Genomic DNA, 16,696 nt, shown 5'->3' on the forward strand with positions numbered 1-16,696 from the left:
TCTTGAGGCTTACGAAAAGGGTTCTGCTCATATTGAGGACGACACAACGAGCTATGGAAAGAAGAATGATAGGTGTAACGTTCAAGGATAAGAAAAGAGCAGATTGGGTGAGGGAACAAACGCGACTTAATGACATCTTAGTTGAAATCAAGAAAAAGAAAGGGGCATGGGCAGGATACGCAATGAGGAGGGAAGATAACCGATGGTCATTGAGGGTTACGGAATGGATTCCAAGGGAAGAGAAGCTTAGCAGAGGGCGGCAGAAAGTTAGGCGGGCGCATGAGATTCAGAAGTTTGCGGGGACGACATGGCCACACTTAGTACATGATCGGGGTTGTTGGAGATGTATGGGAGAGGCCTTTGCCCTGCAGTAGGCGTAACCAGGCCTATGCTGATGATGATTCCGCCGGTCCATGCCAGTTGAGGCGCACAAGACCACGCAATAGCCGCACTGCGATAGCCGCACCACGAGGGAGTCATTGTTACTCCTGTCGTTTATCCGTCCTTTTATTTATTTACTTCACTTTGACGTTTAGAGCACTGGGCAGAAATCACATTCCGTCAGCATGGTCGACGGCGCTCACAATCATTTGTTTTAATTGGACAGTCGGATTCCCCCGATCTATGCCAGCTGGAGTGCAGCAGACTGTGCAAATGCTGCGCTGCTCTAATCACACCTCAAGGGTGTCATTGTGACTCTCATCGCTTACACACACCTTTTTTGCATTTCTTCACATTGACATTAAATAGCACTGGGCAGAAATCACATTGTGTCAGCATGGTCAACGGCCTTCGCAATCATTTCTTTTCATAGCAGAGTTAGATTCCCCCGTTGCATGCCAGGTAAACCACACCAGACAGTGCAAAGCCGCGCTACTCTAGTCCCACCTCATGGGAGTCATTGTTAGTCTCTTCGTTTACCCTCGCCTTGTTGCATTTTATCACGTTGACATTTAGGGGACTGGGCAGAGATCACATTGCATCAGCATGGTCAAAAGTCCTCGCAATGCTTTGTTTTAAATGGACAGTCAGATTCTCCCGGTCCATACCAGTTGAAGCGCAACGGAAAGTGCAAAGCGGCACAGCTCAATCCACACTGCAAAGGAGTCATTCTTACTCCTGTCTTTTATCCACGCTTTTTTTTTCATTTTTTCACTTCGACATTTAGAGCACTGTGCAGAAATCACACTGCGTCAGCATGCTCAACGGCCCCCAGAATGGTTTGTTTTATTTGGACAGTGGATTCTGTCAGTCCATGCCAGTTCATTCGCACCAGACCGCGCAAGAGCTGCACTGCGCTAGCCGCACCTAAAGGGTGTCATAGTTACTCCTGTCGTTTATCCAGCCCTTTCCTTAATTTATTTATTTCACGTTTAAAGCACTAGGCAGAAATCAAATTGCGTCAGCATGGTCAACGGCCCTCGCAATCATTTGTTTTAAATGGACAGTCGGATTACCCCGATCTATCCCAGTTGAAGCGCACCAGGCAGCGCTAGAGCCGCACTGCTCTAGTCGCAGCTCAAGGGAGTCATTGTTACTCACTTAGCTCCCCCACGCCTTGTTCTATTTCTTCACGTTGACATTTAGGGCACTGGGCACAAATCACCTTGCATAAAAATGGTTAACCGCCCTCGCAATTATATCTTTTAAAAGCACAGTAAGATTCCCCCTGTGCATTCCAGTTGAACCACACCAGACAGTGCAAAGCAGCACTGTTCTAGCCGCACCTCAAGGGAGTCATTGTTACTAACGTCCTTCACCCACGCTTTGTTCCATTTCCTCACATTGACATTTAGAGCCCTGGGCACAAATCACATTGCGTCAGCATCGTCAAAAGTCCTTGCAATGCTTTGTTTTAAGTGGACAGTCAGTTTCAGCCGCTCCATGCGAGTTGATGCACAACAGATAGCATAAAGCGCCACTCCTGAATCCACACTGCAAGGGAGTCATTCTTACTCCTGTCGTTTAACCACGCCTTTTTTTCATTTCTGCACGTTGACATTTACAGACCTGGGCAGAAATCACATTGCGTCAGCATGGTCAACGGCCCTCAAAATGCATTGTTTTATTTGGAGAGTCGGATTCTCCCGGTCCATGCCAGTTGAAGCGCACCAGGCAGCGCAAGCGCCACACTGCTCTAGCCGCACCTCAAGAGAGCCATTGTTACTCGCTTTGTGTAGCCATGCCTTGTTGCATTTCTTCACGTTGACATTTAGAGCGCTGGGCAGAAGTCACATTACGTCAGCATGATCAAAAGTCTTCGCAAAGCTTTGTTTTAATGGACGGTTGGATTCCACCGGTCCATACCAAATGAAGGACAATGGATAGCACAAAGCGAAACTGCTCAAAAAACTCTGCACGGGAGTCATTCTTACTCCTGTCCTTTATACCCACCTTTTTGCATTTCTTCACGTTGACATTTAGAGCACTGGCTCCCAGAATGCTTTGTTTCATTTGGACAGTGAATTCCGCCCGTCCATGCCAGTTGAGGCGTACCATACCGCGCAAGAGCTGCACTGCTCCAGCCGCACCTCACAGGAGTCACTCTTACACCTGTCCTTTATCCAGGCATTTCTTTATTTCATCACTTTGCCGTTTATAGCACTAGGCAGAAATCACATTGCGTCAGCATGGTGAACGGCCCGCGCAATTATTTGTTTTAAATGGACAGTCGGATTCCCCCGATCTATGCCAGTTGGAGTGCAGCAGACTGCGCAAGAGCCGCACTGCTCTAGTCGCACCTCGCGGGAGTCATTGTTACTCTCATCGCATTCACACCTTCTTGCATTTCTTCACGTTGACATTAAGTAGCACTGGGCAGAAATCACATAGTGTCAGCATCGGCAACAGCCTTCACAATCGTTTGTTTTAAGTGCACAGTGAGATTCCCGCGGTGCATGCCAGGTAAGCCACACCAGACAGTGCAGACCTGTGCTGCTCTAGTCGCACCTCATGGGAGTCATTGTTAGTCTCTTCGTTTACCCACGCCTTGTTGCATTTTATCAAGTTGACATATAGGGGACTGGGCAGAAATCACATTGCGTCAGCGTGGTCAAAAGTCCCCGCAATGCTTTGTTTTAAATGGACAGTCGGATTCCCCCGGTCTATACCAGTTCAAGCGCAATGGAAAGTGCAAAGCGGCACAGCTGAATGCACACTGCAAGGGAGTCATTCTTACTCCTGTCGTTTAACCACGCCTTTTTTTCATTTCTGCACGTTCACATTTACAGACCTGGGCAGAAATCACATTGCGTCAGCATGGTCAACGGCCCTCAAAATGCATTGTTTTATTTGGAGAGTCGGATTCTCCCGGTCCATGCCAGTTGAAGCGCACCAGGAAGCGCAAGCGCCACACTGCTCTAGCCGCACCTCAAGAGAGCGATTGTTACTCGCTTTGTGTAGCCATGCCTTGTTGCATTTCTTCACGTTGACATTTAGAGCGCTGGGCAGAAGTCACATTACGTCAGCATGATCAAGAGTCTTCGCAAAGCTTTGTTTTAATGGACAGTTGGATTCCACCGGTCCATACCAAATGAAGCACAATGGATAGCACAAAGCGAAACTGCTCAATAAACTCTGCACGGGAGTCATTCTTACTCCTGTCCTTTACACCCACCTTTTTGCATTTCTTCACGTTGACATTTAGAGCACTGGCTCCCAGAATGCTTTGTTTCATTTGGACAGTGAATTCCGCCCGTCCATGCCAGTTGAGGCGTACCATACCGCGCAAGAGCTGCACTGCTCCAGCCGCACCTCACAGGAGTCACTCTTACACCTGTCCTTTATCCAGGCATTTCTTTATTTCATCACTTTGCCGTTTAGAGCACTAGGCAGAAATCACACTGCGTCAGCATGGTGAACGGCCCGCGCAATTATTTGTTTTAAATGGACAGTCGGATTCCCCCGATCTATGCCAGTTGGAGTGCAGCAGACTGCGCAAGAGCCGCAGTGCTCTAGTCGCACCTCGAGGGAGTCATTGTTACTCTCATCGCATACACACCTTCTTGCATTTCATCACGTTGACATTAAATAGCACTGGGCAGAAATCACATAGTGTCAGCATCGGCAACAGCCTTCACAATCGTTTGTTTTAAGTGCACAGTGAGATTCCCGCGGTGCATGCCAGGTAAGCCACACCAGACAGTGCAGACCTGTGCTGCTCTAGTCGCACCTCATGGGAGTCATTGTTAGTCTCTTCGTTTACCCACGCCTTGTTGCATTTTATCAAGTTGACATATAGGGGACTGGGCAGAAATCACATTGCGTCAGCGTGGTCAAAAGTCCCCGCAATGCTTTGTTTTAAATCGACAGTCGGATTCCCCCGGTCTATACCAGTTCAAGCGCAATGGAAAGTGCAAAGCGGCACAGCTGAATGCACACTGCAAGGGAGTCATTCTTACTCATGTCGTTTATCCACACCTTTTTTTCATTTCTTTACTTTGACATTTAGAGCACTGTGCAGAAATCACACTGCGTCAGCACGGTCAACGGCCCCCAAAATGCTTTGTTTTATTTGGGCATTTTATTTTACAGGAGGTATTCAGAGACATGGATTGGGAAGATTTGGGGATAAAAGTTAATCGAGAATAGCTTAGTAACTCGCGATTCGCTGATGACATTGCCTTCCTTAGTACCTCAGGGGACCAATTGCAATGCATGTTCACTGACCTGAATAGGCAAAGCAGAAGAGTGGGTCTAAAAATAATCTGCAGGAAACTAAAGTAATGCTTAACAGTCTCGGAAGAAAACAGCAATTTACAATTGGCAGCGAGGCACTAGAAGTCGTAAGGGATTACATCAACTTAGGGCAGGTAGTGACAGCGGATGCGGATCATGAGACAGAAATATTCAGAAGAACAAGAATGGGCTTGGGTGCGTTTGGCAGGCATTCTCAGATGATGATTAGCAGGTTGCCATTATCCCCTCAAGAGGAAATTATATAATACCTGTGTCTTACCAGTACTCACGTATGGGGCAGAAACCTGGAGGCTTACGAAATGGGTTCTGCTCAAATTGAGGACGACGCAACGAGCTATGGAAAGAAGAATGATAGGTGTAACGTTAAAGGATAAGAAAAGAGCAGATTGGGTGAGGGAACAAACGCGAGTTAATGACATCTTAGTGAAAATCAAGAAAAAGAAATGGGCATTGGCAGGATACGAAATGAGGAGGGAAGATAACCGATGGTCATTAAGGGTTACGGAATGGATTCCAAGGGAAGGGAAGCTTAGCAGAGGGCGGCAGAAGGTTAGGCGGGCGCATGAGATTAAGAAGTTTGCAGGGACGACATGGCCACACATAGTACATGATCGGGGTTGTTGGAGATGTACGGGAGAGGCCTTTGCCCTGCAGTAGGCGTAACCAGGCTGATGCTGATGATGATTCCGCCGGTCCATGCCAGTTGAGGCACACAAGACCACGCAAGAGCCGCACTGCGATAGCCGCACCACAAGGGAGTCATTGTGACTCCTGTAGTTTATCCATGCCTTTTTTTATTTACTTCAGTTTCACGTTTAGAGCACTGGGCAGAAATCACATTGCGTCAGCATGGTCGACGGCCCTCGCAATCATTTGTTTTAAATGGACAGTCGGATTCCCCCGATCTATGCCAGCTGGAGTGCAGCAGACTGTGCAAAAGCTGCACTGTTCTAGTCGCACCTCAAGGGAGTCATTGTTACTCTCATAGCTTACACACACCTTCTTGCATTTCTTCATGTTGACATTAAATAGCACTGGGCAGAAATCACATTGTGTCAGCATCGGCAACAGCCTTCACAATCATTTGTTTTAAGTGCACAGTGAGATTCCCCCGGTGCATGCCAGGTAAGCCACACCAGACAGTGCAGAGCCGTGCTGCTCTAGTCGCACCTCATGGGAGTCATTGTTAGTCTCTTCGTTTACCCACGCCTTGTTGATTTTATCAAGTTGACATATAGGGGACTGGGCAGAGATCACATTGCATCAGCATGGTCAAAAGTCCTCGCAATGCTTTGTTTTCAATGGACAGTCAGATTCTCCCGGTCCATACCAGTTGAAGCGCAACGGAAAGTGCAAAGCGGCACAGCTCAATCCACACTGCAAGGGAGTCATTCTTACTCCTGTCTTTTATCCACGCTTCTTTTTCATTTTTTCACTTCGACATTTAGAGCACTGTGCAGAAATCACACTGCGTCAGCATGCTCAACGGCCCCCAGAATGGTTTGTTTTATTTGGACAGTGGATTCTGTCAGTCCATGCCAGTTCATTCGCACCAGACCGCGCAAGAGCTGTACTGCGCTAGCCGCAACTAAAGTGTGTCATAGTTACTCCTGTCGTTTATCCAGCCCTTTCCTTAATTTATTTATTTCACGTTTAAAGCACTAGGCAGAAATCAAATTGCGTCAGCATGGTCAACGGCCCTCGAAATCATTTGTTTTAAATGGACAGTCGGATTACCCCGATCTATCCCAGTTGAAGCGCACCAGGCAGCGCTAGAGCCGCACTGCTCTAGCCGCTGCTCAAGGGAGTCATTGTTACTCACTTAGCTCCCCCACGCCTTGTTCTATTTCTTCAGGTTGACATTTAGGGCACTGGGCACAAATCACCTTGCATAAAAATGGTCAACCGCCCTCGCAATTATATCTTTTAAAAGCACAGTAAGATTCCCCCTGTGCATTCCAGTTGAACCACACCAGACAGTGCAAAGCAGCACTGTTCTAGCCGCACCTCAAGGGAGTCATTGTTACTAACGTCCTTCACTCACGCTTTGTTCCATTTCCTCACATTGACATTTAGAGCCCTGGGCACAAATCACATTGCGTCAGCATCGTCAAAAGTCCTTGCAATGCTTTGTTTTAAGTGGACAGTCAGTTTCAGCCGGTCCATGCCAGTTGAAGCACAACAGATAGCATAAAGCGCCACTCCTGAATCCACACTGCAAGGGAGTCATTCTTACTCCTGTCGTTTAACCACGCCTTTTTTTTCATTTCTGCACGTTGACATTTACCGACCTGGGCAGAAATCACATTGCGTCAGCATGGTCAAGGGCCCTCAAAATGCATTGTTTTATTTGGAGAGTCGGATTCTCCCGGTCCATGCCAGTTGAAGCGCACCAGGCAGCGCAAGCGCCACACTGCTCTAGCCGCACCTCAAGAGAGCCATTGTTACTCGCTTTGTGTAGCCATGCCTTGTTGCATTTCTTCACGTTGACATTTAGAGCGCTGGGCAGAAGTCACATTACGTCAGCATGATCAAAAGTCTTCGCAAAGCTTTGTTTTAATGGACAGTTGGATTCCACCGGTCCATACCAAATGAAGCACAATGGATAGCACAAAGCGAAACTGCTCAATAAACTCTGCACGGGAGTCATTCTTACTCCTGTCCTTTATACCCACCTTTTTGCATTTCTTCACGTTGACATTTAGAGCACTGGCTCCCAGAATGCTTTGTTTCATTTGGACAGTGAATTCCGCCCGTCCATGCCAGTTGAGGCGTACCATACCGCGCAAGAGCTGCACTGCTCCAGCCGCACCTCACAGGAGTCAGTCTTACACCTGTCCTTTATCCAGGCATTTCTTTATTTCATCACTTTGCGTTTAGAGCACTAGGCAGAACTCACATTGCGTCAGCATGGTGAACGGCCCGCGTAATCATTTGTTTTAAATGGACAGTCGGATTCCCCCGATCTATGCCAGTTGGAGTGCAGCAGACTGCGCAAGAGCCGCACTGCTCTAGTCGCACCTCGCGGGAGTCATTGTTACTCTCATCGCATTCACACCTTCTTGTATTTCTTCACGTTGACATTAAGTAGCACTGGGCAGAAATCACATAGTGTCAGCATCGGCAACAGCCTTCACAATCGTTTGTTTTAAGTGCACAGTGAGATTCCCGCGGTGCATGCCAGGTAAGTCACACCAGACAGTGCAGACCTGTGCTGCTCTAGTCGCACCTCATGGGAGTCATTGTTAGTCTCTTCGTTTACCCACGCCTTGTTGATTTTATCAAGTTGACATATAGGGGACTGGGCAGAAATCACATTGCGTCAGCATGGTCAAAAGTCCCCGCAATGCTTTGTTTTAAATGGACAGTCGGATTCCCCCGGTCCATGCCAGTTGATGCACAACAGATAGCATAAAGCGCCACTCCTGAATCCACACTGCAAGGGAGTCATTCTTACTCCTGTCGTTTAACCACGCCTTTTTTCATTTCTGCACGTTGACATTTACAGACCTGGGCAGAAATCACATTGCGTCAGCATGGTCAACGGCCCCCAAAATGCTTTATTTTATTTGGGCATTTTATTTTACAGGAGGTATTCAGAGACATGGATTGGGAAGATTTGGGGATAAAAGTTAATCGAGAATAGCTTAGTAACTCGCGATTCGCTGATGACATTGCCTTCCTTAGTACCTCAGGGGACCAATTGCAATGCATGTTCACTGACCTGGATAGGCAAAGCAGAAGAGTGGGTCTAAAAATTAATCTGCAGGAAACTAAAGTAATGCTTAACAGTCTCGGAAGAAAACAGCAATTTACAATTGGCAGCGAGGCACTAGAAGTCGTAAGGGATTACATCAACTTAGGGCAGGTAGTGACAGCGGATGCGGATCATGAGACAGAAATATTCAGAACAAGAATGGGCTGGGGTGGGTTTGGCAGGCATTCTCAGATGATGATTAGCAGGTTGCCATTATCCCCTCAAGAGGAAAGTATATAATACCTGTGTCTTACCAGTACTCACCTATGGGGCAGAAACCTGGAGGCTTACGAAATAGGTTCTGCTCAAATTGAGGACGACGCAACGAGCTATGGAAAGAAGAATGATAGGTGTAACGTTAAAGTATAAGAAAAGAGCAGATTGGGTGAGGGAACAAACGCGAGTTAATGACATCTTAGTTGAAATCAAGAAAAAGAAATGGGCATGGGCAGGATACGAAATGAGGAGGGAAGATAACCGATGGTCATTAAGGGTTACGGAATGGATTCCAAGGGAAGGGAAGCTTAGCAGAGGGCGGCAGAAAGTTAGGCGGGCGCATGAGATTAAGAAGTTTGCAGGGACGACATGGCCACACATAGTACATGATCGGGGTTGTTGGAGATGTATGGGAGAGGCCTTTGCCCTGCAGTAGGCGTAACCAGGCTGATGCTGATGATGATTCCGCCGGTCCATGCCAGTTGAGGCACACAAGACCACGCAAGAGCCGCACTGCGATAGCCGCACCACAAGGGAGTCATTGTGACTCCTGTAGTTTATCCATGCCTTTTTTTATTTACTTCAGTTTCACATTTAGAGCACTGGGCAGAAATCACATTGCGTCAGCATGGCCGACGGCCCTCGCAATCATTTGTTTTAAATGGACAGTCGGATTCCCCCGATCTATGCCAGCTGGAGTGCAGCAGACTGTGCAAAAGCTGCACTGCTCTAGTCGCACCTCAAGGGAGTCATTGTTACTCTCACCGCTTACACACACCTCCTTGCATTTCTTCACGTTGACATTAAATAGCACTGGGCAGAAATCACATAGTGTCAGCATCGGCAACAGCCTTCACAATCATTTGTTTTAAGTGCACAGTGAGATTCCCCCGGTGCATGCCAGGTAAGCCACACCAGACAGTGCAGAGCCGTGCTGCTCTAGTCGCACCTCATGGGAGTCATTGTTAGTCTCTTCGTTTACCCACGCCTTGTTGATTTTATCAAATTGACATATAGGGGACTGGGCAGAGATCACATTGCATCAGCATGGTGAAAAGTCCTCGCAATGCTTTGTTTTCAATGGACAGTCAGATTCTCCCGGTCCATACCAGTTGAAGCGCAACGGAAAGTGCAAAGCGGCACAGCTCAATCCACACTGCAAGGGAGTCATTCTTACTCCTGTCTTTTATCCACGCTTTTTTTTCATTTTTTCACTTCGACATTTAGAGCACTGTGCAGAAATCACACTGCGTCAGCATGCTCAACGGCCCCCAGAATGGTTTGTTTTATTTGGACAGTGGATTCTGTCAGTCCATGCCAGTTCATTCGCACCAGACCGCGCAAGAGCTGTACTGCGCTAGCCGCACCTAAAGGGTGTCATAGTTACTCCTGTCGTTTAGCCACGCCTTTTTTTCATTTCTTCACGTTGACATTTACAGACCTGGGCAGAAATCACATTGCGTCAGCATGGTCAACGGCCCTCAAAATGCATTGTTTTATTTGGAGAGTCGGATTCTCCCGGTCCATGCCAGTTGAAGCGCACCAAGCAGCGCAAGCGCCACACTGCTCTAGCCGCCCCTCAAGAGAGCCATTGTTACTCGCTTTGTGTAGCCATGCCTTGTTGCATTTCTTCACGTTGACATTTAGAGCGCTGGGCAGAAGTCACATTACGTCAGCATGATCAAAAGTCTTCGCAAAGCTTTGTTTTAATGGACAGTTGGATTCCACCGGTCCATACCAAATGAAGCACAATGGATAGCACAAAGCGAAACTGCTCAATAAACTCTGCACGGGAGTCATTCTTACTCCTGTCCTTTATACCCACCTTTTTGCATTTCTTCACGTTGACCTTTAGAGCACTGGCCCCCAGAATGCTTTGTTTCATTTGGACAGTGAATTCCACCGGTCCATGCCAGTTGAGGCGTACCATACCGTGCAAGAGCTGCACTGCTCCAGCCGCACCTCACAGGAGTCACTCTTACACCTGTCCTTTATCCAGGCATTCCTTTATTTCATCACTTTGCCGTTTATAGCACTAGGCAGAAATCACATTGCGTCAGCATGGTGAACGGCCCGCGCAATTATTTGTTTTAAATGGACAGTCGGATTCCCCGATCTATGCCAGTTAGAGTGCAGCAGACTGCGCAAGAGCCGCACTGCTCTAGTCGCACCACGAGGGAGTCATTGTTACTCTCTTCGCTTACGCACACCTTCTTGCATTTCTTCACGTTGACATTAAATAGCACTGGGCAGAAATCACATAGTGTCAGCATCGGCAACAGCCTTCACAATCATTTGTTTTAAGTGCACAGTGAGATTCCCGCGGTGCATGCCAGGTAAACCACACCAGACAGTGCAGAACCGTGCTGCTCTAGTCGCACCTCATGGGAGTCATTGTTAGTCTCTTCGTTTACCCACGCCTTGTTGCATTTTATCAAGTTGACATATAGGGGACTGGGCAGAAATCACACTGCGTCAGCACGGTCAACGGCCCCCAAATGCTTTGTTTTATTTCGGCATTTTATTTTACAGGAGGTATTCAGAGACATGGATTGGGAAGAATTGGGGATAAAAGTTAATCGAGAATAGCTTAGTAACTCGCGATTCGCTGATGACATTGCCTTCCTCAGTACCTCAGGGGACCAATTGCAATGCATGTTCACTGACCTGGATAGGCAAAGCAGAAGAGTGGGTCTAAAAATTAATCAGCAGGAAACTAAAGTAATGCTTAACAGTCTCGGAAGAAAACAGCAATTTACAATTGGCAGCGAGGCACTAGAAGTCGTAAGGTAATACATCAACTTAGGGCAGGTAGTGACAGCGGATGCGGATCATGAGACAGAAATATTCATAAGAACAAGAATGGGCTGGGGTGTGTTTGGCAGGCATTCTCAGATGATGATTAGCAGGTTGCCATTATCCCCTCAAGAGGAAAGTATATAATACCTGTGTCTTACCAGTACTCAACTATGGGGCAGAAACCTGGAGGCTTACGAAAATGGTTCTGCTCAAATTGAGGACGACGCAACGAGCTATGGAAAGAAGAATGATAGGTGTAATGTTAAAGGATAAGAAAAGAGCAGATTGGGTGAGGGAACAAACGCGAGTTAATGACGTCTTAGTTGAAATCAAGAAAAAGAAATGGGCATGGGCAGGACACGAAATGAGGAGGGAAGATAACCAATGGTCATTAAGGGTTACGGAATGGATTCCATGGGAAGGGGAGCTTAGCAGAGGGCGGCAGAAAGTTAGGCGGGCGCATGAGATTAAGAAGTTTGCAGGGACGACATGGCCACACATAGTACATGATCGGGGTTGTTGGAGATGTATGGGAGAGGCCTTTGCCCTGCAGTAGGCGTAACCAGGCTGATGCTGATGATGATTGCGCCGGTCCATGCCAGTTGAGGCACACAAGACCACGCAAGAGCCGCACTGCGATAGCCGCACCACAAGGGAGTCATTGTGACTCCTGTAGTTTATCCATGCCTTTTTTTAATTACTTCAGTTTGACGTTTAGAGCACTGGGCAGAAATCACATTGTGTCAGCATGGTCGACGGCGCTCACAATCATTTGTTTTAATTGGACAGTCGGATTCCCCCGATCTATGCCAGCTGGAGTGCAGCAGACTGTGCAAATGCTGCGCTGCTCTAATCACACCTCAAGGGTGTCATTGTTACTCTCATCGCTTACACACACCTTTTTTGCATTTCTTCGCATTGACATTAAATAGCACTGGGCAGAAATCACATTGTGTCAGCATGGTCAACGGCCTTCGCAATCATTTCTTTTCATGGCAGAGTTAGATTCCCCCGTTGCATGCCAGGTAAACCACACCAGACAGTGCAAAGCCGCGCTACTCTAGTCCCACCTCATGGGAGTCATTGTTAGTCTCTTCGTTTACCCTCGCCTTGTTGCATTTTATCACGTTGACATTTAGGGGACTGGGCAGAGATCACATTGCATCAGCATGGTCAAAAGTCCTCGCAATGCTTTGTTTTAAATGGACAGTCAGATTCTCCCGGTCCATACCAGTTGAAGCGCAACGGAAAGTGCAAAGCGGCACAGCTCAATCCACACTGCAAGGGAGTCGTTCTTACTCCTGTCTTTTATCCACGCTTTTTTTCATTTTTTCACTTCGACATTTAGAGCACTGTGCAGAAATCACACTGCGTCAGCATGCTCAACGGCCCCCAGAATGGTTTGTTTTATTTGGACAGTGGATTCTGTCAGTCCATGCCAGTTCATTCGCACCAGACCGCGCAAGAGCTGCACTGCGCTAGCCGCACCTAAAGGGTGTCATAGTTACTCCTGTCGTTTATCCAGCCCTTTCCTTAATTTATTTATTTCACGTTTAAAGCACTAGGCAGAAATCAAATTGCGTCAGCATGGTCAACGGCCCTCGCAATCATTTGTTTTAAATGGACAGTCGGATTACCCCGATCTATCCCAGTTGAAGCGCACCAGGCAGCGGTAGAGCCGCACTGCTCTAGTCGCAGCTCAAGGGAGTCATTGTTACTCACTTAGCTCCCCCACGCCTTGTTCTATTTCTTCAGGTTGACATTTAGGGCACTGGGCACAAATCACCTTGCATAGAAATGGTCAACCGCCCTCGCAATTATATCTTTTAAAAGCACAGTAAGATTCCCCCTGTGCATTCCAGTTGAACCACACCAGACAGTGCAAAGCAGCACTGTTCTAGCCGCACCTCAAGGGAGTCATTGTTACTAACGTCCTTCACCCACGCTTTGTTCCATTTCCTCACATTGACATTTAGAGCCCTGGGCACAAATCACATTGCGTCAGCATCGTCAAAAGTCCTTGCAATGCTTTGTTTTAAGTGGACAGTCAGTTTCAGCCGCTCCATGCCAGTTGATGCACAACAGATAGCATAAAGCGCCACTCCTGAATCCATACTGCAAGGGAGTCATTCTTACTCCTGTCATTTAACCACGCCTTTTTTTCATTTCTGCACGTTGACATTTACAGACCTGGGCAGAAATCACATTGCGTCAGCATGGTCAACGGCCCTCAAAATGCATTGTTTTATTTGGAGAGTCGGATTCTCCCGGTCCATGCCACTTGAAGCGCACCAGGCAGCGCAAGCGCCACACTGCTCTAGCCGCACCTCAAGAGAGCCATTGTTACTCGCTTTGTGTAGCCATGCCTTGTTGCATTTCTTCACGTTGACATTTAGAGCGCTGGGCAGAAGTCACATTACGTCAGCATGATCAAAAGTCTTCGCAAAGCTTTGTTTTAATGGACAGTTGGATTCCACCGGTCCATACCAAATGAAGCACAATGGATAGCACAAAGCGAAACTGCTCAATAAACTCTGCACGGGAGTCATTCTTACTCCTGTCCTTTATACCCACCTTTTTGCATTTCTTCACGTTGACATTTAGAGCACTGGCTCCCAGAATGCTTTGTTTCATTTGGACAGTGAATTCCGCCCGTCCATGCCAGTTGAGGCGTACCATACCGCGCAAGAGCTGCACTGCTCCAGCCGCACCTCACAGGAGTCACTCTTACACCTGTCCTTTATCCAGGCATTTCTTTATTTCATCACTTTGCCGTTTATAGCACTAGGCAGAAATCACATTGCGTCAGCATGGTGAACGGCCCGCGCAATTATTTGTTTTAAATGGACAGTCGGATTCCCCCGATCTATGCCAGTTGGAGTGCAGCAGACTGCGCAAGAGCCGCACTGCTCTAGTCGCACCTCGCGGGAGTCATTGTTACTCTCATCGCATTCACACCTTCTTGCATTTCTTCACGTTGACATTAAGTAGCACTGGGCAGAAATCACATAGTGTCAGCATCGGCAACAGCCTTCACAATCGTTTGTTTTAAGTGCACAGTGAGATTCCCGCGGTGCATGCCAGGTAAGCCACACCAGACAGTGCAGACCTGTGCTGCTCTAGTCGCACCTCATGGGAGTCATTGTTAGTCTCTTCGTTTACCCACGCCTTGTTGCATTTTATCAAGTTGACATATAGGGGACTGGGCAGAAATCACATTGCGTCAGCGTGGTCAAAAGTCCCCGCAATGCTTTGTTTTAAATGGACAGTCGGATTCCCCCGGTCTATACCAGTTCAAGCGCAATGGAAAGTGCAAAGCGGCACAGCTGAATGCACACTGCAAGGGAGTCATTCTTACTCCTGTCGTTTAACCACGCCTTTTTTCATTTCTGCACGTTGACATTTACAGACCTGGGCAGAAATCACATTGCGTCAGCATGGTCAACGGCCCTCAAAATGCATTGTTTTATTTGGAGAGTCGGATTCTCCCGGTCCATGCCAGTTGAAGCGCACCAGGCAGCGCAAGCGCCACACTGCTCTAGCCGCAACTCAAGAGAGCGATTGTTACTCGCTTTGTGTAGCCATGCCTTGTTGCATTTCTTCACGTTGACATTTAGAGCGCTGGGCAGAAGTCACATTACGTCAGCATGATCAAAAGTCTTCGCAAAGCTTTGTTTTAATGGACAGTTGGATTCCACCGGTCCATACCAAATGAAGCACAATGGATAGCACAAAGCGAAACTGCTCAATAAACTCTGCACGGGAGTCATTCTTACTCCTGTCCTTTATACCCACCTTTTTGCATTTCTTCACGTTGACATTTAGAGCACTGGCTCCCAGAATGCTTTGTTTCATTTGGACAGTGAATTCCGCCCGTCCATGCCAGTTGAGGCGTACCATACCGCGCAAGAGCTGCACTGCTCCAGCCGCACCTCGCAGGAGTCACTCTTACACCTGTCCTTTATGCAGGCATTTCTTTATTTCAGCACTTTGCCGTTTAGAGCACTAGGCAGAAATCACATTGCGTCAGCATGGTGAACGGCCCACGCAATTATTTGTTTTAAATGGACAGTCGGATTCCCCCGATCTATGCCAGTTGGAGTGCAGCAGACTGCGCAAGAGCCGCACTGCTCTAGTCGCACCTCGAGGGAGTCATTGTTACTCTCATCGCATACACACCTTCTTGCATTTCTTCACGTTGACATTAAATAGCACTGGGCAGAAATCACATAGTGTCAGCATCGGCAACAGCCTTCACAATCGTTTGTTTTAAGTGCACAGTGAGATTCCCGCGGTGCATGCCAGGTAAGCCACACCAGACAGTGCAGACCTGTGCTGCTCTAGTCGCACCTCATGGGAGTCATTGTTAGTCTCTTCGTTTACCCACGCCTTGTTGCATTTTATCAAGTTGACATATAGGGGACTGGGCAGAAATCACATTGCGTCAGCGTGGTCAAAAGTCCCCGCAATGCTTTGTTTTAAATCGACAGTCGGATTCCCCCGGTCTATACCAGTTCAAGCGCAATGGAAAGTGCAAAGCGGCACAGCTGAATGCACACTGCAAGGGAGTCATTCTTACTCATGTCGTTTATCCACACCTTTTTTTCATTTCTTTACTTTGACATTTAGAGCACTGTGCAGAAATCACACTGCGTCAGCACGGTCAACGGCCCCCAAAATGCTTTGTTTTATTTGGGCATTTTATTTTACAGGAGGTATTCAGAGACATGGATTGGGAAGATTTGGGGATAAAAGTTAATCGAGAATAGCTTAGTAACTCGCGATTCGCTGATGACATTGCCTTCCTTAGTACCTCAGGGGACCAATTGCAATGCATGTTCACTGACCTGGATAGGCAAAGCAGAAGAGTGGGTCTAAAATTAATCTGCAGGAAACTAAAGTAATGCTTAACAGTCTCGGAAGAAAACAGCAATTTACAATTGGCAGCGAGGCACTAGAAGTCGTAAGGGAATACATCAACTTAGGGCAGGTAGTGACAGCGGATGCGGATCATGAGACAGAAATATTCAGAAGAACAAGAATGGGCTGGGGTGCGTTTGGCAGGCATTCTCAGATGATGATTAGCAGGTTGCCATTATCCCCTCCAGAGGAAAGTATATAATACCTGTGTCTTACCAGTACTCACCTATGGGGCAGAAACCTGGAGGTTTACGAAATGGGTTTTGCTCAAATTGAGGACGACGCAACGAGCTATGGAAAGAAGAA

The sequence above is a fragment of the Dermacentor albipictus genome, unplaced genomic scaffold (assembly GCF_038994185.2).
Source record: "Dermacentor albipictus isolate Rhodes 1998 colony unplaced genomic scaffold, USDA_Dalb.pri_finalv2 scaffold_32, whole genome shotgun sequence".
NCBI lineage: Eukaryota > Metazoa > Arthropoda > Arachnida > Ixodida > Ixodidae > Dermacentor > Dermacentor albipictus.